The sequence below is a fragment of the Cucurbita moschata genome, unplaced genomic scaffold, assembly GCF_002738365.1.
Source record: "Cucurbita moschata cultivar Rifu unplaced genomic scaffold, Cmos_1.0 Cmo_Scf01269, whole genome shotgun sequence".
In the NCBI taxonomy this organism is placed as follows: domain Eukaryota; kingdom Viridiplantae; phylum Streptophyta; class Magnoliopsida; order Cucurbitales; family Cucurbitaceae; genus Cucurbita; species Cucurbita moschata.
In genome coordinates, this window is record NW_019269785.1 from 550 (window position 1) to 1,524 (window position 975).

The 975-nt window shown below is 33.3% G+C and overlaps 1 non-coding gene across 1 annotated transcript; it reads left to right on the forward strand.

Moving 5' to 3' along the window:
* The first annotated feature begins 470 nt into the window (after positions 1 to 470).
* Positions 471 to 543, forward strand: TRNAA-AGC. The gene has a single exon. It is a non-coding gene; the product is annotated as a tRNA-Ala (tRNA).
* Positions 544 to 975: the final 432 nt, after the last annotated feature.

Sequence of the window (975 nt, forward strand, 5' to 3'; positions counted from 1 at the left end):
TATTTTTTCATTTTCACTATTATTCATGACGAGAAGCTTAGGGTTTTGTGACGTAAAAATTGTAGAGATATAGCTTAGATGGTAAAGCGCTCGCTTTGTATGCGAGTTGTACGGGGATTGATAACCTGCCTCTCCAAAAGAAAGTATTTAATTTGTTATTATATTTTTTTATTTTCACAATTATCGATGCCCCGCATCACCAAACCAAACTATTTGTTATTAATATTTTGATATTTTTTTATTTTCACTATTATTGATGATGGGACATTTAGGGTTTTATGATATAAAAATCATGGGGATGTAGCTCAGATGGTAGAGCATTCGCTTTGCATGCCATAGGTATGGGGATCGATACGTCGCATCTCCAAAAATAAGACTATCTATTATTAAATATATTATTTCTTTTCTATTTCTTCATTTTTACTATTATTGATGACGGAAAATTTAGGGTTTTGTGATGCAAAAGTTGTGGGGATGTAGCTCAGATGGTAGAGCGCTCGCTTAGCATGCGAGAGGTACGGGGATCGATACCCTGCATCTCCAAAAGGGAGAAATTATTATTTTAAGTATGAATTAATTTAACATGTTATGTATAAGGTGGGTACGAGAGATAATGTCCCACAAGCACACTAATGTCCCACAAGCACATAGAGAGAGGGAATATATGATATATATAGCTGACATTAGAGAGGACTTATTGTAAAGGGAATTTGATATATGATATACTACTTGTGGGAATTTGATATATGATATATATAGCTGACATTAGGGAGGACTTATTGTAAAGGGAATTTGATATATGATATACTACTTGTGGGAATTTGATATATGATATACTACTTGTTGAGAGGGAAATTTGATATATGATATATATACTACTTGTGGAGAGGGAATTTGATATATGATATAGGAGAGGGAATTTGATGAATTCCTTAAAGAGATAGGAGCTCCTCCAAATGATAAGAGCTTATTGGA